Raw genomic sequence first — 26,561 nt, 5'->3', positions numbered from 1 at the left:
CTTTGGATATATACTCATGCCAAAAACAAAGACATATGGACAACAATGTTCCTTATTGCATTAATTGAAAAAAAAACAAAAAACAAAAACAAAAAGCAAACATTACTTGATCACTACCTAATATTGGTAAATACAGACCACATATTGGCCTATTATGTGCTAAGTCTTTGTTATAAGCCCGTAAGTTTGGTACTATCCACTGTGGAACCAGACTGCATAAGTTCATGTACTGTATTCTCTCTCTCCACCATGGAATCACCTTAGAAATACCAGTATCCATCACTCAGGCTAGTTGTGAGGTTTAAATGCATTAACATATGTGATTTTTTAAAACAATGTCTGGCTCATACTAGGCTATACAGATGTCTGCAGCTAGTAAAAGTAGAAGTACTAACATTCTCAATGTATAGATGGGGAAGCTGAGATACAGAGAGGTTAAGGAACTTGCCTAAAATCACACAACTGATTTTAGAGCTCACTTCTCTACACGAAACATTTACTATATAATTCATTTTGGCAAAAATATGGAACCTAAATGTCAGGAAGCAACTATAAATAATAAAAAATCATTAGACTAGTATAATAAATGATAATCCATACAATGCAATGTTAGAGATAAAGCAAGATGTTCACGACAGTACTGGGGAAACAATCAAGCTATAAAACTAAATGCAAAGATTATCTCATTTGTATATATGTTTATATGCCTAAAAGTGCATAGTAAATGTTTCAAAGAATATACAAGTAATCGTGATTACATCTCTAGTGAACAGGAAAAGGGATAAGGAGGCTCAGTTGACTTTTATTTCCTATATTAGACTTTTCTGTAACTGTCAAGCAGATTTTACATTACTATAAAACAACCACTCCACCCCATAAAGTGTTCAGGTACAATTTAAGGTAAAATAAGGCACTCTAAGAAAAACACCCTATCTCTGGGTTTCAGTCACCTGGTATTATGAAAAGCAGGACCTTGATGCTCTCAGGGCCAAAGGTATAAACAACTTTCCTTAATCCATCTCCCATAAGCCTTCTCAAACTGTTCCAATTCTTCCTAAAGTTTTAATTTCATGAAGCAAAGTATTACCCTCATGCCTTGCCTCATTCCAAGTACCTCATTTCAGCCTTTTGCTTCCCTCTTCAAGCAACAGCAAAAACACAAGGATGAAAGATGAACTCATTACCTTCTAGGATCTTAGATTCTAGTGTAGAATCCATTGGTGGACATCTGCAGGAGACTGTCAGAAGTGCTCTAAGAGAAACACATTTCAGAACGCCATCAGCACTCAGAGCCACACCTAACTCAGACCACAAGGAAGGAGGGAAGCCTTCCTATCACTGAGGCTGCTACCTCTGCTGCTGCTCCAACCACCACTCACTTGGAGATTATGCACGAGCAAATGTTATGTTTATCTTCTTGAATCCTCACAAGAGCTCTACTTGGAAGACACTATTTTTATCTCCGTTTTATAGAAGGGCAAACTTAGTTTAATAATTTGCCCAAAGTCACAAAAGAAGTTACCAAGTAATGGATACAAGTGCTGAACCCTTGGTGCGTAATTCAGAAACTGCCACTTTACTTGAATGCGCACTCACTTAACATCAGGCATGGCAACACAGAACCTCATGATTAAGAGCACAGACAGGAGAGGGGAGTCCATGTCGCAACTATGATTTTCCTAATGACCCTGGACATCCATGTCTCAGTCTCCTCATGTGAAAATGGGGACAGTGCACAGACTGCTTGAGCCCAGGAGTTCAAGACCAGCCTGGGCAACATAGGAAGACCCTGTCTCTGCAAAAAAAAAAAAAAAAAAAAAAAAAAACCCACAAAAACTCAGCCAGGCATGGTGGCAAATACCTGTAGTCCCAGCTACTAAGGAGGCTGAGGTGGGAGGATCACCTGAGCCTGGGAAGGAAGGTCAAGTCTGCAGTGAGCTGTGACTGTACCACTGCACTCCAGCCTGGGCAAGAGTGAGACCCTGTCTCAAAAAAAAACAAAAAAAATCATTTATAAAAACTATATTTTAAAAAAAGGAACGAGGAGGCCAATAAATCTCCTTCCCTAAATGTAACTATGAAGCTGGACTAAACTGTCAATAGCAACCATTCAGTGCTTTGAATTCATCACATTTGATGATGACTGGAAATGATAAGTGTGTAGGTTAATTTAAAATACTATAGGCCGGGTGCAGTGGCTCAAGCCTGTAATCCCAGCACTTTGGGAGGCCAAGACGGGCGGATCACGAGGTCAGGAGATCGAGACCATCCTGGCTAACACGGTGAAACCCCGTCTCTACTAAAAAAAATACAAAAAACTAGCCGGGCGAGGTGGCGGGCGCCTGTAGTTCCAGCTACTCGGGAGGCTGAAGCAGGAGAATGGCGGGAACCTGGGAGGCGGAGCTTGCAGTGAGCTGAGATCCAGCCACTGCACTCCAGCCTGGGTGACAGAGCGAGACTCCGTCTCAAAAAAAAAAAAAAAAAAAATTAAATACTATAAATACATTTTTTTCATTTCTTCTCTTCTTCAAAGGCCATGAGATTGTATAGGTTAATAACGGTTAACAGTACCGTTGAGGTTATAACATACAACATATAGTAATTTACATAAATAATAGCACAGGCTGGGCGTGGTGGCTCACGCCTGTAATCCCAACATTCTGGGAGGCTGAGGCAGGCAGATTACTTGAGGTCAGGAGTTCGAGACCAGCCTGGCCAACATGGTGAAATCCTCTCTACTAAAAATACAAAACAATTAGACTGGCGTGGTAGTGCATGCCTGTAATCCCACCTACTCGAGAGGCTGAGGTAGGAGAATTGCTTGAACCTGGAAGGTGGAAGTTGCAGTGAGCCGAGATCACGCCACTGTACTCCAGCCTCGGCAACAGAGCGAGACTCTGTCTCAAAAATTAAAATAACGGCATAAAGTCAGGGGAGGAAAAGGAGACATGAAGCCAAGTGTCTGTATTTTATCAGTATTAAGGTAGCATTATTTTGAAGTACACTGTGATAAGCAAAGATACATGGAGTGATTTGTGGAGAAACCACGAATAAAATTACTTAAACAATATTATTTAAAAAATAAAATGTCAACAAAGGAATTAAATTGGCACAACAAAAAATATGCACTTAACACAAAATAATGCAGTAACAGAGGAAAAAATAAACAAAAACAAAATTTAAAAAGAATAGCAAAATGACGAACATAAATCCAATGGAATCAATAATCACATTAAGTGTGAGTGGACTAATACACCCTTACTCCAGGAGTCAGCAAACTTTAGTTTACAGGCATAATTCAGCGCATCATCCTTTCTGTGTATTTCATAAGCTAAAAAATTGTTTATTTATTATTTAATGATAAAAAAACAAAAGTGACACACAAAAATTACATGAAATTTGAATTTCAATGTTCATAAATAAAAGCTTGGAATAAAGCCACTCCTACTTTGTTACATATCTTTTATGGCTGCTTTCTCACTGCAGCCATAAAGCTGCATTGTTAAGGGGTCATAAAGCATGCAAAGCCTAACACATTTACAATCTGACCCTTACAGAAAAAGTTTGCTGATGTCACTCTACTCAAAAAGTAGAAATTGTCAGACTAAATCTTTTTTAAAAAAGAAACAACTATGTGCTGGCTACAACAGGCTCCCCTAACACAGAAAGACGCAAACCACTTAAAAAGGACAGGAAAAAGTTTCCATGTAAATAATAATCATGAGAGCTACAATAGCTATATTAATATCAGACAAAATAGACTTTAAGTATTATTAGGGGCAAAAAGGGACATTTCAAAATGATAAAAGGCTCAATACATAATGAAGACACAGCAATTATAAACACATATGCACTTAATAAAACCCCAAAATACATCAAGCAAAGCCTGAGAGAATTGAAAGGAGACACGGACAATTCAACAATAATACTTGAAGATTTCAAAAAGCCAATTTCATAAATGATGGAACAAATAAAGATGAAATAGCAAGGTATATAATACTTCAACACTATCAACTAACTTGACCTAACTAATATTTTTTCAAGGCTTCATTTTTCAGGATAGACCAAAATAAGCCTCAATAGCCAGGTGTGGTGGCTCACACCTGTAATCCCAGAATTTTGGGAGGCAAAGGTGGGAGGATCACATGAGCCCAGGAATTCAAGACCAGCCTGGGCAGCATAGTGAGACCTAGTTGCTGCAAAAAATTTAAAAACACATTAGTCAGGTACAGTGGCACATGCCTGTAGCCCCAGCTACATGGGCAGCTGGGGCAGGAGGATCACTTGAGCCCAGGAGCGTTGGGGCTGCACCTTGTCCATGATTACACAGTGGTGTCACTGCACTCCAGTCTGGGGGACAGAGCAAGACTGTCTCAAAAAGCCTCAATAAATGTGAAAAGATTGATACTATAATTACACCAAGCATGTTCTCTGACCACAACGGAAGTAAATTAATTATATATCTACAACAGAAATAAATCCAGAGAAACACCAAGTATTTCTAAATGAAACAAAACACTTCTAAATAACGAGTGGGCCAAAGACTAAAAATCAGAAGAAAAAGTTAAAAAATATTTTGAACACAATGAAAACAAAACATACACAAATTTATGGGATGTGGCTAAAGCAGTGCTTAGAAAAAAATGTACAGCATTCAATGCCTATATCAGAAAAGGTCTCGAATCAATAACCTAAGCTTTCACCCTTAAGAAATTAGAAAAGAACTAAACCCAATGAAAGCAGAATAAAATAGTAAATGTTAGAGTAGAAATTAATAAAATAGAAAACAGAAAAACAAGAGGGAATAAACAAAACCAAAAGTGGGTCATTTGAAAAGATACAAAACACACAAAGCTTTAGGCTAGACTGACAAAGAAATTAAGAGAGAAGACATAAATTAGCAAAATCAGAAATGAAAGAGAGGCTATCGCTATCAAACCTACGGAAATTTAAAGGATTATATGGGAATATTATAAACCACCTTTTACCAACAAATTAGAAAACTTAAGAGAAAATGGACAAAATCCTAGAAAGACACAAATTACCAAATCTGACTCAAAAAGAAACAGAGAATCTAAATAGATTCATAATGAGTAAAGAATGAATTGATAGCCCAGCGCGGTGGCTCACGCCTGTAATCCCAGTACTTTGGGAGGCAGAGGCGGGCGGATCACGAGGTCAGGAGATCGAGACCATCCTGGCTAACATGGTGAAACCCCGTCTCTACTAAAAATACAAAAAATTAGCCGGGCGTGATGGTGCGCGCCTGTGGTCCCAGCTACTCGGAGGCTGAGTTAGGAGAATGGCGGGAACCCGGGAGGCGGAGCTTGCAGTGAGCCGAGATCGCGCCACTGCACTCCAGCCTGGGCGACAGAGCGAGACTCGGTCTCAAAAAAAAAACAAAAACAAAAACAAAAAAAGAATGAATTGATCATTAAAAACCTTCCTATAAAGAAAGGTCAGGCTCGGGTGGCTTCACTGGTAAATTCCACTGAAGATTAAAACAATTGGGAGGGATTGCATTGGGGAGTTATACATGATATAAACGTTATGCACATGTACCCTAGAACTTAAAGTATAATAAAAAAAAAAAAAAAAAAAAAGAAAGTGAAAAAAAAAAAAAAAAAAAACAATAAAACAATTAATACAAATCTTCACAAACTCCGTCAGCTAGTAGAGAAAGGAACACCTCACAAGCCATTCTGTGAGGCCAGTACTACCCTGATACCAAAGCCAAAGACATCACAAGAAAACTAAAAATCAATATCCATCATGAACACGGATACAAAAATTCTTTATTATTTTTACAGATAGGGTCTCACTCTGTTGCCCAAGCTGGAGTGCAGTGGTGCAATCATGGCTCGCTGCAGCCTCCATTTCCAGGCTCAAGTGACCCTCCCATTTTGGCCTCCCAAATAGCTGGGACCACAGGCATGCACCAGCACAACTGGCTATTTTTTTTATTTTTTGTAAAGACAGGGTCTCCCTATGTTGCCCAAGCTGGTCTAGAACTCCTGGCCTCAAACAATCCTCCTGCCTAGACCTCCCAAAGTGCTGGGATTACAGGTGTGAGCCACCATGCTTGGCCAAAACTTATCAGCAAACTGAATTCAGCAACATATAAAAAAGCATTATATACTTTGACCAAATGAGATTTATCCAGGTTGGTTTAACATCAATAACCAATTAATGCACCATAGCATACTAACAAAGAAAGAAAAAAGCACACACGATCATCTTAATAGTTGCAGAAAGGCGGCCGGGCATGCTGGTTCACGAGGTCAGGAGATCAAGACCATCCTGGCTAACATGGTGAAATTCCGTCTCTACTAAAAATACAAAAAATTAGTCGGGCGCCTGCAGTCCCAGCTACTCGGGAGGCAGAGGCAGGAGAATGGCATGAACCCAGGAGGCAGAGCCTGCAGTGAGCAGAGATAGTGCCACTGTACTGCAGCCTGGGCGACAGTGTAAGACTCCATCTCAAAAAAAAACAAAAACAAAAAACAAACAGCTGCAGGAAGGCACTGACAACACCTATTGAAGATAAAAACTTTTTATAAGCTAAGAATAGAAGCAACTTGCTCAAACTAATTAAGGGCAACTATGAAAAACCTACAGCTAACATCACACTTAATGGTGAAGGGCTGAATGCTTTGCCACTAAGACTGGGTGCAAGACAATGACATTCGCGCTCACCCCCTCTACTCAACACTGTACTGAAGGTTTGAGCCAGTGGAACAAGAAAAGAAATGCACACAAATTGGAAAGGAAGAAATAAAACCACCTTTATTCATAGTTGATACAATCTTAGTTTTGCCTTTCTTTTTTTTTGAGATGGCGTCTCGCTCTGTCACCAGGCTGGAGTGCAATGATGCGATCTCGGCTCACTGCAAACTGCGCCTCCGATCTCAGCTCACTGCAATCTCTGCCTCCCGGGTTCAAGCGATTCTCCTGCCTCAGCCTCTCCAGTAGCTGGGATTACAAGCGTGCGCCACCACACCCAGCTAATTTTTTGCATTTTTAGTAGAGACAGGGTTTCACCATGTTGGCCAGGATGGTCTCAATCTCCTGACCTTGTGATCCGTCCCCCTCTGCTGCTTTTTTGTGACAGGATCTCCGTCTGTCATCAGGCTGGAGTGCAGTGGCATGATCGCAGCTCACTGCAGCCTCGACCTCCTGAACTCAACCAATCCTCTTGCCTTAGCCTTCCAAGGAGCTTGGACTACAGATGCATGCCACCACACTTAGCTAACTTTTAATAGAGACAGGGTCTCCCTATGTTTCCCAGGCTGGTCTTGAACTCCTGGGCTCAAGCAGTCCTCCAGCCTTGGCCTCCCCAAGTGCTGAGATTATAGACACAAGCCCCCACGCCTGGCTAGCTGACAAAATCTTATACATAGAAAAACCCAAGGAAATCACACACACACACACACACACACACACACACACCCTACAAGCCTACAACAATAAAACTACTGGCACACCAAAAGTCATTAAGAAAACAATTCTGTTCACAAAATATAAAATTGCTGAGGAATAAATTTAACAAATGTAGTACACGATTCATACAGTCAAAACTACAAAATACTGCTAAGAGAATGTAGAGATTCTAAGTAGAGATTTCATGTTTTTGAACTGGAAGATTCAATATTATTAATATGGCAATTCTTCTAAAATTGATCTACAGATCCAAACAATCCCTATCAAAAGCTTAGTAAGCTCTTTTTTATATTAATTGATACAACATTCCTAAATTTCATATTGAAATGCAATTTTGAAAAAGAACAAAGTTATACTATCCAATTTCGAAAGTGCTTATAAAACTATAGGAATCAAGACAGTGTGCTGCTGACATAGAGACTGGCATACACATCAGAGAATAAAGGAGTCTGGAAATAAGTCTTTACATTTATAGTCAATTGACTTTCAAGAAAAGTCCCAAGACAAGTCAATGAGGAAAGTCTTCTTGACAAATGGTGCTGGGACAACTGAATAACTAAAAACAAAAATGTAAACCCTCACACCACAGGTAAGAATGAAGTCAAAATGGATCATATACCTATATGTATGTACTAAAACTATAAAACTTTTTTTTTTTTGAGACGGAGTTTAGCTCTGTTACTCAGGCTGGAGTGCAGTGGCGCGATCTCAGCTCACTGCAACCTCCGCCTCCCGCGTTCAAGCAATTCTCCTGCCTCAGCCTCCCCAGTAGCTAGGATTACAGGCGCATGCCACCATGCCCAGCGAATTTTTGTGTTTTTTAAGTAGAGACTGAGTTTCACCATGTTGGCCAGACTGGTCTCGAACTCCTGACCTTCTGATCCGCCCACCTCGGCCTCCTAAAGTGCTGGGATTACAGGCATGAGCCACTGCGCTCAGCCCTGAAACTATAAAACTTCTTAAAAAACACTTGGTGACCCTAGTTTGGACACAGAGTTCTTGGACACAATACCAAAAGCACAACATTTAAGAGAAAAACTCTGCTAAGTTAGACATCATTAAAATCTAATAACTAAAATTTAAAATGTTTGTGTTTCAAAACAAACCACTAAAAGAAAGATAAGCCACAGGCTAGAAGAAAATGCCTGTACCATATCTTCTAAGCCACAGGTTAGAATATCTGTGTATCATAACTGACAAGAGATTATACCAAGATATAAATAAAACCTAATTTTTTAAATGAGCAAAAGATGTGAACAGACCTTCGACCAAAGACAACACGCAAATGGCTAATAAGCACACGAAAAGGTGCTTAATAGTATTAGTCATTCAAAATGTAAATTAAAGCCACAAAAAGATACCACTGCACAAACACTATCAAGACAATATCATGACAAAGGCAGGGGTGCAGAGCAACCAGAAACCTCACACACTGCTGGTGGAAATGTAAGACGGGTTGGCTTTTAAATCAAGCCTTTCTTTTCTCCTGATTGCGGCAAAGTGATGATTAAAGTGTGTGGCTAAATATAGACAATAAAAAAATGTATCACAGGGCAGGTCAACTTCAGACCCCTAGAAATCACTCGGTATCCGTTCACACAGATCATCCTGTGTCTCTTCTCTTTTTTCTTTACCGTTGCATTGACCTTGTATCTTGACTTTTTAGTCTTTTTCTAGTACCTGAGGATCAGAAGTTTCTCCACTTTATTTTAGTCAAATTTATCAGTTTATCTTTGCCTCTTCTATTTAAAAAATTCATCTAACCCTGAGATCATATGTTCCTGTGAATTTGCTGTAAACAAGTTTTGGTTTTCATATTTAAGTCCCTGATTAATCTAGTACTGATTTATGTGTGAGGTAGGTAGGGATTTATATTTTTCCACACATATAACCAATTCACTCAACACATTTATGGAAAAATATTAATCTTCACAAGAATCAGAGATATACAAATTAAACTATTAACACTATAATTTTCCAAAAGTCAAATCAGCAGAGATTTTTTCTAAATGGTTGTACTAATTGCCTGAAAGTATCTGGTTTTAAAAAAATTATTATTATTATTTTTTTTTGAGAGTCTCAGTCTGTCACCCAGGCTGGAGCACAGTAGTGCAATCTCAGCTCACAGCAACCTCTGCTTCCCAGCCTCAGCGATTCAAGCGATTCTCCTGCCTCAGCCTGCTGTAGCTTGGAATACAGGAACATGCCACCACTCCCAGCTAATTTTTGTATTTTTAGTAGACATGGGTTTCACCACGTTGGCCAGGCTGGTGTCAAACTCCTGACCTCAGATGATCCACCTGCTTCAGCCTCCCAAAGGGCTGGGATTACAAGCGTGAGCCACCGTGCCCAGCTGAAGGTATCTTAATACAGTTATAAAAATTAATTTGGCAATATGCAACTGAAAAACAATCATACTCCCTGACCCAATAATGCTGTTTTTATCAACCTTAAAAAAATAAGAAATAAAAATATTCCCTGGATCATTATTTATGACAAAAAGTAAATTTAAATTTAAAAAATTGGAAACATCCTAATTTCCAACAGTATGAGTAAACAAAATCCTGGCACGTTTACACAATGGAACTTTAGAGAACCACTGAAATTGATATTTATACAGAGTTATAAATAACATGAGGGGAAAATTCATATTGTTCATTTGTTAAGTGCAAAAACACAGGAAACAAAATTATACGTATGTGGTTCAATTACATAGAAAGAATAGGGAGGAAAAGTGGACCACAAAGTACAGCAGAACTGTTAACTGGATGGCAGAATTTTTGTAAACATTATTTTCAAAACATCCTATAATGAACATGCAGTGTTTTTATAAGAATAAAACCTGTGAGCTTGTTTGTTCTTCTTTTTTAAAGGAAATGGTTGAGTGAATCCATTAAAATGCAGGGGCTTTTCTTGGCTTTCAGTTATACCATGACTGCCAAACAAAAACTAAATCAAAAGATGAGACTATTGGGTTTTTTTGTAGCTTTTTGTTTTTACTGTTATTCTTTGGCTTTGGTAGAACTTAGACAGCCTCCTCCTCTTTACCTGCTCAAAATAACTTTTTGCAAATCTGACTTAAATTTCTTTTTGTACTGGTGTATATATAGTTACGAACTGGCCTTGAATATTCAAAGTCTAAATGACAAGAGTGATACACCTACCAGCTTTCAAGACCCTCTTCCCTTCCCACTCAGCTTATATTCCACAATTCCTCACTGTAAGCATTTCCTCGTGTATGCTTCTATCCCCTTCTTCTACTCTCCTTCTGAAAAACTCTCTTGGTAAAACTATATTAGCAAATTCAGCTCTGCTTATGTCATGCCTGCATCCACAGAGCTGAATAAGGCTGGAGAAAAAGAGAGCTGGTCTGATGGATCTCACTTTGTAGTCACGGCTATGACCCTCAGGTGGGTCCTTACCACGGTCTGGAAATCAAACTACTTTTCCCTGGTCCATTTTTCTCCTTCCCCGCCTACCATTTCACACCTTTCCTCTCCTTTCTCCACCCCTGGAACATTCCCATTACCCCTGGAACACTCCCTTATTTAATATCTCAGCAGATGGCCCAACTTCCTATTTCACCTAGAAAAGGAACGACATCAGGAGACCTGGGACTCGGCCCCCATCTACCCGCTCAGCATCATGTTTCCATCTACTGTATCCTGCTGCCTTGCTCAAGGGCCCTCACGGTCAGCTGGCACACCTAATCTCCCAACAATTTCCCCACTCCACTGGATCACTCCTGAAAATGTTATTTCTCATATATAAACAAACTTGTGGGGACCCCACTTTCCTTCCCAGCTGCAGCCCCATCTCTCTCATTCCCTTTGCAGCAAAACACCTTAGGAGAACTGTGTCTACCGACGCCTACTATTCCTCTCCAACCTTCTCTGACACCCACACCAAAGGCTTCTCTACCAACCAGCGCACAGAGCAGCTCTTGTCTAGCATGAGTTCTCAGTCCTAATCTTAGAGGCACTGTGTGACCACTGACCACTCCTTTTCCTTTCATATAATTTTACCTCTTTGCTAAGCACACCACACTCTCAAGGTCCCTCAGTCTGACTCCTTTGCTAGTTCCCCTCTGAAGTCTTAACAGGAGTGCCCCAACACTCAGACTTTGGTCTCCTCTTCTCCATCCATGATTTCATTCATGCTCGTGACACTGTATAGCATTGATGTGCCTACACTCCCAAATTCTCACTCTTCAGTTACAGATTAGTTATATTCAGCTCCCTTTGGGATACTGCCACTTTGATGTCTTGCAGATACCTGAAACTTCACAAGTTCAAAACTAAACTCTGGCTCTTTCCCACCCCACCCCTACACACTCCCCACCTGCAGGTTTAAATCTTCTCTATCCTACTTCCATTTCCGGCTACTCCGTATTCTTCCAATGATCAGATCAGAACATTCAGAATCACCCTTGGCTCCTTTCTTTCCCTCATACCTCATCCAGTATGTCATGAAATCCCAGTTTCAGCTACCTCCAAAACATATGCAGAATCCAACTACTTTTTGCCACTGTACCAGTCCAAGCTACCATCCTCTTTCTCTTGCATTATGGCAATACTTCCTAATTCATTTCCTTGCTTTCTTTCTCCTGCCCCATTCTATTCTCAACATGTCTCAGCAAACTGGGACAGATGCTGACACTCTGGCTGCTACTGTAATAAGGTCCTTCATCTCTGACCCAAGAGTCTTAGGTCTTTTGCCAACATCCATGAAACTGCAGCAGGCTAACTGGTGAGCCTGCCTTTGAGCTTGTGTTGAAGGCAAAAATCTCAGACATTTCACATTTCTTGGCAACTACATGCAAACATAATAAATATTTACAACTACATAAAAATACAATTATATTTACATAATAAATGTAATACAATTGCTTTGACTTCTTTCAGAGCCCTTAGCTCTTACCACAATAAGCTCTAATTCAAATGCAATAGGAACACTGCATGGCTACAAAGGTAGATTAAAAAAATTTAAATATAGCCAAATTAAGAAAAATGAACTTAAAGTTGCCAAATAATTTAAACTTAAGAATAAATTTATATTTACAGCAAAAGTTCTAATAAATTCTCAAGTGATTCACTCCTACTTTATAGGCTATTGACACAAAAATATGAGGTAGCACTACCTTAAGTTTGCAGGGGGATACTGAGTGAATCTCCATATAAAATAGGTGATAATCTCTAAATCATGTCCAGTTCTAACAGCATCTGACTCAATGAAAATAATAAAAATATGTACAGATTTAGATATCTAACCAGCAATGAACTTTCCCAAGAGCATTTCTAAGCATCCTTCATTGTAATTGCATTCAATGCATTCTTCTTCAATTATTAAACTGAGTATGAAACAAATATTCATAATGTCAATCATGTAAAAATGCTAATTGTGTTGGCTTATAAGAATTGATTAATGAGACTGGGCACGGTGGCTCACGCCTGTAATCCCAGCACTTTGGGAGGCTGAGGTGGGTGGATCACTTGAGGTCAGGAGTTCGAGACTAGCCTGGCCAACAGGGTGCAACTTTGTCTCTACTAAAAAAAATACAAAAACTAGCCAGGTGTGGTGGTGGGTGCCTGTAATCCCAGCTACTCGGGAGGCTGAGGCAGGAGAATCACCTGAACCCAGGAGGCAGAGGTTGCAGTGAGTTGAGATCCGGCCGCTGCACTCCAGCTTGGGCGAGAGAGACTTCGTCTCAAGGAAAAAAACATAAAGAATTGATTAAATGGCTGTACACCTCTCCTTAATTTTTTAATTCAGATTTTAACAGGTTACATTTAAAAAGTAGTACACCTATACGTCAATTCATCACTGTCTTTGTACGTATACAGTCACCCCTCGGTATTCATGGGGGATTGGCTCCAGGAACCCTATCAATAACAAAAGCTATGAATGCTCAAGTCCTTTATGTAAAATGTCATAGTATTTGCATATAACCTATGCACATCCTCCCCTACTTTAAATCATCTCTAGATTATTTATAATACCTAACACAAGTGTTATATAAATGGTTAAACTGTATTTTTTTATTTTTATTTATTTTTTTTTTTTTGAGACGGAGTCTTGCTCTGCCACCCAGGCTGGAGTGCAGTGGCCGGCTCTCAGCTCACTGCAAGCTCCGCCTCCCGGGTTCACGCCATTCTCCTGTCTCAGCCTCCCGAGTAGCTGGGACTACAGGCGCCCGCCTCGTCGCCCGGCTAGTTTTTTGTATTTTTTTAGTAGAGACGGGGTTTCACCGTATTAGCCAGGATGGTCTCGATCTCCTGACCTCGTGATCCGCCCATCTCGGCCTCCCAAAGTGCTGGGATTACAGGCTTGAGCCACCGCGCCCGGCCGGGTTAAACTGTATTATGTTTTGTTGTCTTATTCGCACTTAACTAATTCAAAGAAATGTGATATAAGAAATACTGCATCTTTGTCCCTAGTTTCTGGCACAGTTCCTAAATCTTTGGGATTTCCTGAGATAGAAATGTTTTTTGTTTTTCAAAACAAGCTCCTTTCAATCACAACTGTTAATGCTAATGCTGTGATTAAAAGGAGCCCTCCCTCCTAGACAGCCTCAGGACGGGGCTGGTCACCCAGAGGCCCAGGGCCTAGAGCGTGGAACTTTCAGCCCTGACCCTCAGTCCCTATCCTGAAAAGGAAAGGAAAGGATTAGAGATTGAGTTCTACAGAAACTCTAACCACGAGATTCGGGGCTGTGCGCACAAGGGCGAGCTGGGCAGGAGGCCACCCTACGAGGGCACAGAAGCTCAACGTCCCCCCGTGCTTGCTCCGTGCACCTCTTCTACTGGGCTGTTGCTGAGCTGTGCCCTTTTATAATAATGTTTTCCTGAGTTTTATCCCAGCAAATTATCTAATCTGATGAGGTAGTGGGAACTGCTGATTTGTAACCAGTCAGTCAGAAATGTGAGCGGCCTGGGACTTGCGACTGGTATCTGAGGTCAAGGCAGTCTTATGGGACTCAGCCTGTTGCCTGTGGGGACTGTACCTACTCTGGGTAGTGTCTGAATTAACTGAAACGTTGGACACTCGGTTTTCTTTTTTTTTTTTTTTTAAAGACAGAGTTTCACTCTTGTTGCCCAGGCTGGAGTGCAATGGCACGATCTCGGCTCGCTGCAACCTCTGCCTCCCGGGTTCAAGCGATTCTCCTGCCTCAGCCTCCCAAGTAGGTGGGATTACAGCGTGTGCCACCATGCCCGTCTAAATTTTGTATTTTTAGTAGAGACAGGGTTTTGCCACATTGGTCAGGCTGGTCTTGAACTCCTGACCTCAAGTGATCCACCCACCTCGGCCTCCCAAAATGTTGGGATTATAGGCATGAGCCACCGTACCCGGCCAGGACACTCAGTTTTCATGCTGAAGAAGTCGTTGTTGGTGTTGGAAACACATCACAAGAAATAAATCGGCCTTTTATCTTCACCACTGTGTGTATCAGGCCTGGGTCGCCTATGAAATAACTATGACACTTTTCAACAAATTAATATAGGCATCTTAACTCTAAAATCAGTGGAGACCTGGGCAACACTGATAATGGAGATCATCTGCACACTGAAAATACAGCACCCCGACTTACTACTAGTAAGATCCTTAATGATGTCCACATCTGCAACCTTACTGGCTAAGGTAAAATTACAGCTGGTGGTTTAGAAATAGCTATTGTAGGCCGGGTGCGGTGGCTCAAGCCTGTAATCCCAGCACTTTGGGAGGCCGAGACAGGCGGATCACGAGGTCAGGAGATCGAGACCATCCTGGCTAATACGGTGAAACCCTGTCTCTACTTAAAAATACAAAAAACTAGCCGGGCGACGAGGCGGGCGCCTGTAGTCCCAGCTACTCGGAGGCTGAGGCAGGAGAATGGCATAAACCCGGGAGGCGGAGCTTGCAGTGAGCTGAGATCCGGCCACTGCACTCCAGCCTGGGTGGCAGAGCAAGACTCCGTCTCAAAAAAAAAAAAAAAAAAAAAAAAAAAGAAATAGCTATTGTAATACATTCTGATATAATATATATGTAATACATCCTGACCTCCAGAATGATAAATGCAAAATACCATCTTATATATAGTTCTTTTAATTCCATTCACCTATATCTGATCATAGCTGACAATGACAAATCAAAAAACAATTATTTAACATTTTAATGTCAACAAAATTATTTTAACGACAAATATAGCAAATTCCCTAAAAATATCACCACATTCATTGCCTATGAAAAAGAATAACCTCATGAATTATAAACTACCAAGTAGGTAAGATTCTTTCAGAATTTGACAAACTATGAACAAAGATGTTTTGTTTTTATTCTGTACTGTAGCAAAGTGTTTTAATAAAGTTTCTTCATTGCTTTTTTATTTTTTCAAGATTAAAAGTAATTTGTTTATATATTAAAATATCTTAAATGTAATGAACTACTAAAGCAAAAATATCTAACTTCTGAAAGGCAACATGCATATAAAAATAACGGAAAAGTAACACAACTGTTATGACTGCTCTCAGAGCCTTCAGAGCAACACAAATCTCTAATTTAAAGAGCAATTTGTCCATTATTGAAATGCTTTCAACATAGAACATACAAGATTTTCTCATTCAATTTGCAGTAGAGAATATGAGTTTTCAGTTAAAATAATCTTTTCCTCATTTCTAAAGTACATCCAAATGAAGAATGGAATTTTAAATAGCAGATTTGGGGGACAAAAAGTAATCCACATGAAATTTGCTATTAAATGTACATTAAGAGCCAATGTAAACTTCATTCACTGATCATTAGAGCTGAAGGGAATCTTGGAAAGCAGTAATTATTCAATTTAATAACGTATCTCTATTAAGCAAATAATATAAAAATCTTACAAAATGAAAAGATTACTTCCATTGTAAAACAATAATTTGATTGCCAAAAGTAACCATTTATTATGGGTTCCCAAAGATGTGATCTCTTGATGCTTTTAAAACAGTCCAAATTAAAATAATTATGTTACCCACTACAGATCAGCAGGCATTTCATCAACTAAGTTAATTGAGCTCAGTGACACAGATGTGGCTTCATGAGAGCACTAAATGAAAACACTACCTTTATTTAAAGAAAAAAATAGATGTGGTTTTTCCCCAAAAACGAAGGGTTTAATATTCATTGATGCTAGCAAAACAAACGAAAACTGTTTAAATAAAGGAAAAAAAAAAAAACCTTCCTGATTAAACACACACTTCTTTATCTCTATCATTCCCCAAAAACATAGGAATGAAGAAAATCACAAAGGGAATTATGGCAGATGACAACAGTGTTAAGTGGCTGAAACAAACTGGAGTAAACCAAAATCTAAGACTACCAGAAAGGAAGACAACGAAAAACCAGCCTGAGAAAAGGTTTCACAAATATGAACCGCGAGGCGGATGCTATTTGTTTAAAAAAGAAGGGGTGAGGAGAACGGTTAGAAAACAAAACTCCCACAGCCAAAAAGTAAACATCCAATGAAAGAAAAACTGAGGGAACTCCCCTCCAAAGAACAACAACAACAAAAACTGACAAGAGAAATGGAGAAAAAAGCTAAGCAAATAAATAGATGGATTAGGAGTTCCTATGTCCAATGAAGAGCTTAAGACAGAAAAAAAAAAAAAAAAAAAGGAATGAGAAAAGGAAAGGGAAGAAATGATCAAAGTCATTTTAATAGTTTTCCTAGAACTGAAAAACACAAGTTTACAGACTGAAAAGCTCTGTGGAATGCTCGGCACATCCAAAGTAGAAAAGAACAATCACCAGACCCACCATGGTAAAATGTTGGTATTTAGGCGATAACACAAAACTAGGGAGAAAAGAAATGGCTTACAAATGCCTGGCAAACTGGCGGCATGTGACTTCACAGTAACACTGAAAACCGGAAGACAACCAAGCAATGCCTGCAAAATTCCAGGAGGAAACACACAACTGTGACCCCCACTGACAGTTCAATGACTCTCATTGTGCCCCTGCACGTGTCTGGCATTCTTGCAGGGACTAGGCCTGGTTCTGGCCTATGGTCACCAGCGTGCGACCTGCAGATACACCCACATCTGCCATGGGAGCAACAGACAGGAACTGTAGGTGAAAGCAGACTAGACCCAAAGGAAGAGGCCCAGGAAGGTGGCGCCCACCACAGACTTAGCGAAAGCAAGACACAGACCTCTATTCATGCACTGAGATTTCAGAGTTAATTTGTCACTGCCAAGTAACTTACTCTATCTGAACTAAAATATTAACCTGGAATTTTATACACAGCCAGGCATACATCCGATACTTAGAACACAGACATCTTCTGACACACAAGGCTCATAAAAACAGTATCATCTTCTCCACCACCTTTCACAGAAGTCACTAGGAGGATGAGCTTCATCATATCAAGGAGGTAAACTAAGGAACAGAAAACCAGGAACCCCACTTGGGAAGGAGAGAAGAATGTCTAAGTTGACGGTAGAGTCTCCTGCGATTCGCCCGGTTTTAGATACTGTCCCTGCCTTCTGTATCTTTCTCCAGTCACACACAGGTCACCCTGCAAGAGCCAGCTCAACTGTAATATCCTCCATGAAGACACAAATCCAAATCCCCCAGCTCCCAGGATTCAATTAAAACCTTCAGCATCAACAGGAAAAAGGGCTGCACACACCACAGTCCATTCTGAAATCGACTACTAATGTGGTGTGTGACTCTGGGCAGATGACACCCTGCTCAGACCCAATTTCCTCATCTGTGCAAGGACGAAGACAATCTATAATCAGAGGAGTTCCTTCTAGCTCTAAAATGCAGTAATTCTGCTGCAAATGTATAAAATCACTAAAACCCTACCGTAATGCTCTGCTTTGGTATTTGCTTACATTTTCTGCCAGTCTGTGATATTTGGCAATAATGTTATTCCCTAAATATGTCACTTTTTTTTAACTTCAAAAGCAACGTCAACAAACAAAAATGACTATTGTCTGAGGGATGGTAATGTTACTTAAAACCAAAATTAAGCTTTAAAAACAAACACATTATAAACATCACAACAAACTTTAAACAAGTAACATACACAGTAAAAATCTACCAGTAAGAATTCATCTGACTTTAAAAGCATGCTAACCCAGCTGCTTCAACCATCTAGCATATTATGATATAGTCAGAACAACGTGTACCACAAAAATCACTTTAAGTGCCACCATAAACAGCACCAAATAATCGGCTACCCAGATCGCTGAGTAAAAACACCTTGTCTAGATAATACTAAAGATTAACACTGAACCACTGAAATTGTTTTTGATGGAAATCTTATCTAATAGGAGCCATACAGTCCTCTGACTTCAAAAAGGTATTTTAAGCACAAGTGTGTATATTAAGTACAATCCCAGACTGTCACAAACTGCTGTATATAAATGGATGCCTCTCCAGATGACCAAATTTATCTGCTGGAAAATTTCAGGATGGCATAATGACACCATGAGGACTTACTGATGTTCAGGTCACTGCCTGCCTCCCAGGCCCTCAGATATATCCTGCCTTCTTTCTTTTCTTCTCTATACTCAAGAGTCCAATGCTATGGAAAGTAAGATAATCATCACTCTCCAGTCTCCAAGTGTGATGCCCTTTTCATAATTTTAAGAAAGTATTTTAGTGTATTGGCTGTTAAGAGTGATAAAACAGTATCAGAGCAAACATAATCAGAGCAGAAGGCTCTGCAGAGAAGGCAAAGTGTGGCATCCTTTTTGTTCTCGGTCTCCCACCAATGAACTGCAGTGACTCCACAGCCAAGCCAGGCAATTGCTGCTAACGCTGTGACCACCTGTAACCCTTACCAGTCCAGCAGCCGGCACTAGCAATCCTTCGGAAGACGCCCATTCACTGCCTGCTTTCATTTCCATTTCTCTTGCTCCTTTGGTCTCAAAACCTTTTCTCACATTAGGCTTCCTTAACAAAAGCACACAAGTCTAACACAGGTGTGGCTGATTAATCAGAATACTACTTTTGACTAGTCAGATTATGTTTTCAATAGTAAGAATTACTTTAGGAATTATTATTATTATAATATTATATATTATAAAACAGAGGGTGAGGAGAACAGTTTGAAAACAAAACTCCCACAGCCAAAAAACATCCAATAAAAGAAAAATCGGCCGGGCACGGTGGCTCAAGCCTGTAATCCCAGCACTTTGGGAGGCCAAGACGGGCAGATCACGAGGTCAGGAGATCAAGACCATCCTGGCGAACATGGTGAAACCCCGTCTCTACTAAAAATACAAAACAAACTAGCTGGACAAGTTGGCGGGCGCCTGTAGTCCCAGCTACTCGGGAGGCTGAGGCAGGAGAATGGCGGGAACCCGGGAGGCGGAGATGGAGTGAGCTGAGATCCGGCCACTGCACTCCAGCCTGGGCGACAGAGCGAGACTCTGTCTCAAAAAAAAGAAAGAAAAGAAAAGAAAAATCGAGGGAATTCCCCTTCAAAGAACAACAACAACAACAACAAAAACTGACAAGAAAAATGGACTCAGTGGCCAGTCCTCCTGGGATATGTCAGGGACACAGAAAAGAATAGTAATAATATTAATAGTAACAATTACTTTAAATAGGAATTATTACTATTATTTTAAAACATAATCTGACTAGTCAAAAGCAGCCAGATAAAGGAGTAGAATACTAGTGTTAAAGTATTAGCACTTGTTATAGTTCAGGTACTTAATTAATACAGTAACATGCATTATCTCATTCCATTTTCTTTTTCTTTCTTTTTTTTTTTTTTTTTAGACAGAGTCTCACTCTGTTGCCCAGGCTAGAGTGCAGTGGCACAATCTCGGCTCACCGCAACCTCCAACTCCCAGGTTCAAGCTCCTGCCTCAGCCTCCCGAGTAGCTGGGACTACAGGTGCGTGCCACCATGCCCGGCTAATTTTTGTATTTTTAGTAGAGACGGGGTTTCACTATGTTGGCCAGGCTGGTCTCAAACTCCTGACCTCCTGATCCGCCCACCTTGGCCCCCCAAAGTGCTGGGATTACAGGCATGAGCCACCGTGCCCAGCTACCTCATTCCATTATCACACCAGCTCTGAGAGAAACGTCATCATTATTATATATGTAAAGGAACAAAAACTTTAAGTTTTTTTTTTTTAATCTACCCTATAAAATTGAAGCGCTGAAATTCAAACCTAGATCTGCACCCCCAGGAGAGACTGCCTTCCTTAGCACGGAGGCCTTCGAAGTCTCTGGCTTTTCTAATTCCAAAGGAGTTGTTCCTTCTGGCTTAATTCTACACCAGAAAACTGAGGATACCAGGAGGTTCCAGATAACTGAGGTTTCACTTTACTAAGCTATGTAAGCAGGGGAAATGCGTTTTGGGATGGTGACTTTCAACACACTATACACGACTATACTTTCAGAAGTGAAGGAGATCTGGGTGTCTACACTGCGAGTTAGCCTGGTACTTGAGTCACTCAGACACACATCATGCCTCTACAGGCAGTGACAGTTCTCTCTCTGTAGGGCTGTTGGGGCCATGTAATGATAAGGACTTTGGTTTTATTAGTGCTATGATTGACTCAGCCAGGCAAGCAGTCCAACTCTGAAAAGGACAAACGACATGAAAACCAACAACTTTCTAACACGTACACAGCATGTCTCTGCCTTTAAGGTGTAGATAACAACATGAAAACTGCAGGTACTTTCTGTACACCCACAAGCCTCCTACTCAGCGGCTAGGCCCCCCGGGGATGTGCCAGGCACACGGAAAAGGAGGACCACAGTAGACGTTCTGGCCTCATAGAACTTCTTCGGGGTGGCGGCGGAACAGCAGAAACAAGTAAACAAAGTAATTACAGATAATTGCAGAGGTCATGAAGGAACCATACAAATCAATTACTTAGGATGACTGAAGGAGCCGCAAGGTAGTCACAGAAGTCTTCTCTGAGGTGGTGATGCTCTGAGGTGGTGACACTGGCATTAAGATCTGAGAATGAACCCACCACAGGAGCCACCGAAGGACACTGTAGGCAAACAGAACTCCTGTGTCAAAGGTGGCGAAGCAGGAAGCAGCTCCGATTGCTGAGGAACAGAAAGGCTAGGGCAGAACGCTGGTAAGGCAGAGATGGTTGTTCAAGATGAGAACTAGGGAGAAATGAAAACACATTTCAGAACTAGGCAGAAATGTTACAGTCGATGAGAAAGAGTTTGGATTTTTGGCTGGGCACAGTGGCTCATGTTTGTAATCCCAACAATTTGGGCGGCAAAGGTGGGAGGATCACCTGAGTCCATGACTTCAAGACCAACCTGGGCAACGTAAGGAGACCCCCTCTCTACAAAAAATTAAAAAATCAGCTGGGCATGGAGGCATGCACTTGTGGTCCCAGTTACTGGCGGAGGGGGTGCTGAGGTGGGAAGATAGCTTGAACCTGGGAGGTTGAGGCTGCAGTGAGTTCTGATGGTGCCACTGCACTCCAGCCTGGGCATCCAGAGCAAGATCCCCGTCTCAAAACAAAGCAAAACAAGAGTTTGGATTTTACCATAAATACACATTCATTACAACACTGTGAGATAAATTATTATCCCCACTTTAGCCCCAGATGAGGAATAAGACTCAGAGGGCATACAGAACGTGTTCAAGGTCACAGAGCTGGTAAACGGATGCCCCCAACATGTCCAGAGTGTGCAAGGTGGGAACTGAAATCTTACGTGACTTTATCTAAGTATGTTTGTTCTCAAAATATCAAGACCAATGGCCACCTAAAAACAACTGCCCCAACTAAGTAAAATTTAATGTTTGTATGGGTGGGTAAAGACCTGAAATCATTAACTAAACTGTGTTCTCAGTCCTAAAGCCATCACCACTTATTAGCTAAACCAACACGCCAAACAGCATACTAAATTACCCATAAAAACATTAATGACAATTTCACTTCAAAACAATATCAAACACGTCTTATGTTATTCCTCTTTTAACAGCTGAAGAATTATTTCTATCAATCTATCCATGTAAGAAAGTTTCGGCCGGGCGCGGTGGCTCAAGCCTGTAATCCCAGCACTTTGGGAGGCCGAGACGGGCGGATCACGAGGTCAGGAGATCGAGACCATCCTGGCTAACACGGTGAAACCCCGTCTCTACTAAAAATACAAAAACTAGCCGGGCGACGTGGCGGGCGCCTGTAGTCCCAGCTACTCGGGAGGCTGAGGCAGGAGAATGGCGTAAACCCGGGAGGCGGAGCTTGCAGTGAGCTGAGAACCGGCCACTGCACTCCAGCCTGGGCGACAGAGCGAGACTCCGCCTCAAAAAAAAAAAAAAAAAAAAAAAAAAAAAGTTTCTCCTTTTTATGACATATACTAGTATTAGGAAGTTCTCCCTTGTAAAATGAATAATTTTACAAAAGTACTTCAGCACCACAGATGAAAATATAATTTCCAGAATTGGAAGAGGCCAGGGATGAGGCCAGAGAACTATAATAGACAATCCTCACTTCCTACACAGGATGAAATAAACGGAAAACAGCAAAAGGAGATCTTTTTAGTTCATTTGCTTATCTAACTTTATTAAGCATTAAAATAGAATGTATACACATCCATTAGCTATACTGGATTATAAATGAAGTATTTGACCTCACGCTTCCAAATACATATGCATTTATGTGTGTATTATCCTTTCTCATGAGTGCATATTTTCAAGAGAATAACAGTAATTGCATCCCAATAAGCCCACGATAAATTGAAAGTATCTTAAAGTCAAAACTCACAGTGGATTTATCTGGATCTAAGTCGAGATGCATACTGAATGTGTATCGTTTTTGCTCCATCAAAAAGTCAAAAAGTCCAAAATTGGGGACCATCTATATGTTTGGACTTTTAAATAAGATGACACCTCTATGAGCAAAATAAAAGATATGATCAATAACCCAAAAGTTTCCTGTAAACTGGCCACAATGGAGAAAACTAGCAAGATTTTTCTCTGAGGAGTGTAATTACACAAGACAGGCTTAAGGGGACACTTGCAGGCTGGGTGTGGTGGTTCATGCCTGTAATCCCAGAGCTTTGGGAAGCTGAGGTGAGAGGATCTTGAGGCCTAGAGTTTGAGACCAGCCTTGGCAACATAGCAAGACCCCACCTCTCCAAAAAACAATCAGCCAAGTTCGGTGGCACATAAGTCTATAGTCCAAGTTACTCTGGAGGCTGAGGGAGGTGGATCACTTGAGCCCAGGAGTTCAAGGCTGCAGTGAGCCAAGATTGCACCACCGCACTCTACCCTGAGTGAGAGATAAAATAAAAAACAAGATTCTTGCTTTCTGTTTCCTAAAAAAAGGGGCCATTAAAAAGAACACCTTGGCCGGGCGCGGTGGCTCAAGCCTGTAATCCCAGCACTTTGGGAGGCCGAGACGGGCGGATCACGAGGTCAGGAGATCGAGACCATCCTGGCTAACACGGTGAAACCCCGTCTCTACTAAAAAAATACAAAAAACTAGCCGGGCGAGGTGGCGGGCGCCTGTAGTCCCAGCTACTCGGGAGGCTGAGGCAGGAGAATGGCGTAAACCCGGGAGGCGGAGCTTGCAGTGAGCTGAGATCTGGCCACTGCACTCCAGTCCGGGCGACAGAGCGAGACTCCGTTTCAAAAAAAAAAAAAAAAAAAAGAACACCTTTTCCAGTTCTAATGCAAGAATGAAGAAAAACATTGGAAGGCAAAATGACTCGAAACGCAGTCAGTACAGCACCATTTTCCACCCTACGCCCAGTCAATGGCTCTCCAATTCCTTCCCTGCCACTCCCTGCGGGCGGGGGGCAGGGGGGCACCAAGAGAGGAGGTCATGGGATGACCTGAAGGTGTGCCCTTGGGTCGGAGGCCCTGCTGAAGAGAAAGGGGCAAGACTACCAATTTAGAGGGTAATTCAAAAGATAACGATAAAGGTAAGAGAGAAAAAGTGTTTCAAAAGAGATGCTGAATGGAGTTTTAAAAAGTATATATTCGGGTGAATACCTGGCTCATCCTTACCCAGGCACAAGCGGAAAGAAAGCTCGGGTCAAACTCCAGATAGAAGTTCTTCCAGGAATCCTTATCAAATCCACTGTCCACCAACCAGCTTCCTCCAAGGCACCAAGGCAGGCTTAGGGAGGGTGTTGGAACCAAAGGGTTAAGGCCATATATTTAGTTTAGAGCTGAAAGGATCCTAGACCTTACCATATCCACACGTGCACAAAACCCACTAGGAGGAGAAATTAGAAAGCCCACGGGAAAGTATTACAGACTTTTTTCCGGTTTTTGTGAAACCTGGTGAGCAATGCCATTCGTGTTTTTAAGTAAGGCTGACTGTCCACAACATTAAATATTCCACTTAAAATTCATTCATTCAAGTAAGCTAAATGGATTTAACGTTGTGGCAGTTGGTTTAAAAAAGTCAAGATAAATTGCTACCTTCTGTGGCTGAGAAGATGTCAGATATTGTATCTTGAAGTAGACCGTTTACTTTTGTTTGATTCCAAATGTATCTTTATCCCAAGGAACACAGTAAATTTAAAACGTCTCTGGGAGACGTTCAGTGTGTGTAATTCACGTTATTTCTGTCATTACTGTGTTCTCTGTCCTTAAGCACAGTGCATGTTGCCTTATCCCGGCAGACGTTGCAGAAACATTTGTTGAAATGAATTCAACATTATTTCTTTTGCTACCGGAAGACTGAGTTCTGCCACATATTCCCACCTGGCCCTTCATTCCAAACAGTGGGGATGGGAACCCCAATTTCACATTCCAACTGAACGATAAGTTGGCCCACACATTACTGCACACATCCCAAGTTTTGTGCCAGGACCTGCCCCTGAGAAACGTCCATAATTCTGCTCCGTGAGCCACAAGGGTGTACCTGAAGTTGCCAACTCCCGAAGCAAACTGAAAATGCAGGCCCGTGTCGGTCCCAGGAGCGGTTTAAATTCCACAATTGTCTCCTCCCTATACCCGGGTGAGTGCGCTGCCGGCCGGCGGCACCTTCAGCGGCAGAACAGCCCCGGCCTGCACCTCCACCAACGCCGGCGCGACCTCGCGGTGGGGCGGGGGCGTCCCCGAGTCCCAGCGCCGCTCCCCAGGCCCGCCCTCGCGCCTGCGGCCTCGCCGCGCCCCGACCCCGAGCCCGCGGAGGTCCGAGGAGGGACCCGGCCGGGACGCAGAGCCGCGGAGGCCCCGCGCCGCCGCCCAGGCCTCGCGGAGCCCCGGCCTCTCCCCGGCGAGCTGCGGGCAACAAAGGCGGCGGCCCGGGCCGGCGCGCCGCGGCCGAAGAGGCCGAGGGGTCGGGAAGAACCGCCCGCGGCCACGCAGGCCTCGGCCCTTCGGGGACCGCCGCGCCCCGGCCCCGGCTCCCCGGTTCTCGCGTCCCCGCTCCCGGGCCCGGCCCCGGTCCCCGTTCCCCGTTCCCCAGCCCTGGCCCCCGCCCGCGCACCCGCCGAGACGGCGCAGGGCCTCGCGCTGACCCAGACCCGCCGCTGCAGCCCCGCGCACGGCGGCCTCCCCGGCCCGGCCCGCGCCAGATCCGCCCCCTGCGCCCGGAGGCGAAAACCAGCCCCGCGGCCGGTGCCCCGCACCGCGAACGAGCTGAAGGCGGACGGCGAAGCCCGGCCCCTGCCTTCCGCCCGGGCTCCCCGGTCGCTCACCCGGAGGCGGCCCGGCTCCGCTTCCTCGCCCAGCGCCGGCGCGACTGCCGCGCTCGCCTTCTCTCTGCAACTCCTCCTCCCGCCTCCTTCCTCCTCCTCCTCCTCCTCCAGGAGGGGCGCGCAGCCGCGGCGCCTCGGCCCGAGCGAGGAGCGGGTGCGGAGGAGCCGAGCGGGCCGCCCCGCGCCCACTACTCGGGCCCGCGGCGCAGGCGGGGCGTTGGGGCGCGCGGGACTGAGGCCGGGGGCCGCGCGGGGCGGGGCGGGGGCTGGGCACTAAGTGGGGGTTCCGAGGGGTGGGGCGCCGGGCCGGGGTCGTGGGGCAGGCGGGGCGCGGATCCCTGGTCCCTACCCCCCGCGCCCCTCCGCTGGTGCCTGCAGGCGGGCGCCCCTCCCGCCCCCAGTGTCCCTGTCCTGGTTTTTCCTTTGGTGCCTTCCCTCTGGCGGGGGTGGCCCCGGCTAACGCGGAAAGGAAAGTCTCCTTGACCCCCTGGCCCCGCGGATTTGGCG

General features: G+C 42.9%; 1 protein-coding gene across 4 annotated transcripts in view; it reads right to left on the bottom strand.

Annotated features, from left to right (window-relative positions):
- SOCS6 (suppressor of cytokine signaling 6) overlaps nucleotides 1–26,321 on the bottom strand; it is a 43,918-nt gene extending 17,597 nt beyond the window's left edge. Inside the window, exons 1-3 of one of the 4 annotated variants that reach the window (XM_033175550.1) lie at nucleotides 26,055–26,321; nucleotides 24,409–24,520; nucleotides 21,301–21,545 (exon numbers count right to left, since the gene is read on the bottom strand). The gene's annotated coding sequence lies outside the window, so the exon portion shown is untranslated. The remainder of the gene's footprint in view (nucleotides 1–21,300; nucleotides 21,546–24,408; nucleotides 24,521–26,054) is intronic. The other 3 variants (XM_033175565.1, XM_033175555.1, XM_033175544.1) reach the window with 3 other exon arrangements.
- Between the last annotated feature and the right edge of the window lie 240 nt (nucleotides 26,322–26,561).

This window comes from Trachypithecus francoisi, unplaced genomic scaffold (assembly GCF_009764315.1).
Source record: "Trachypithecus francoisi isolate TF-2019V2 unplaced genomic scaffold, Tfra_2.0 Contig01474, whole genome shotgun sequence".
In the NCBI taxonomy this organism is placed as follows: Eukaryota; Metazoa; Chordata; class Mammalia; order Primates; family Cercopithecidae; genus Trachypithecus; species Trachypithecus francoisi.
Note: the sequence above shows the minus strand (reverse complement) of the source record. Positions and strands in the feature narration are given on the sequence as shown.